Below are 250 nucleotides of genomic sequence, written 5' to 3' on the forward strand. Positions count from 1 at the left end.
CAAACAGAAACAAACTCATTCACACCGATGCAATGTATCAGATGCAATTTGGGGTTCAGTATCTTGCTCAAGGATACTTCAATACGTGGCAGGAGGAGCCAGGGATCGAACTAACAATCTTGCGATTGGGGAACGACCCGCTCTGCCTCTGAGCCACAGCCGCCCCTAACGTAACCTGAAAGACCTAAATCTGTCCCTATCGCTAACCCGTTGTATGTACACCATCATGCAAACTGAGGGCCTATACATC

This window comes from Morone saxatilis, unplaced genomic scaffold (genome assembly GCF_004916995.1).
Source record: "Morone saxatilis isolate NCDOM2014 unplaced genomic scaffold, NCSU_SB_2.0 Contig24, whole genome shotgun sequence".
In the NCBI taxonomy this organism is placed as follows: Eukaryota; Metazoa; Chordata; class Actinopteri; family Moronidae; genus Morone; species Morone saxatilis.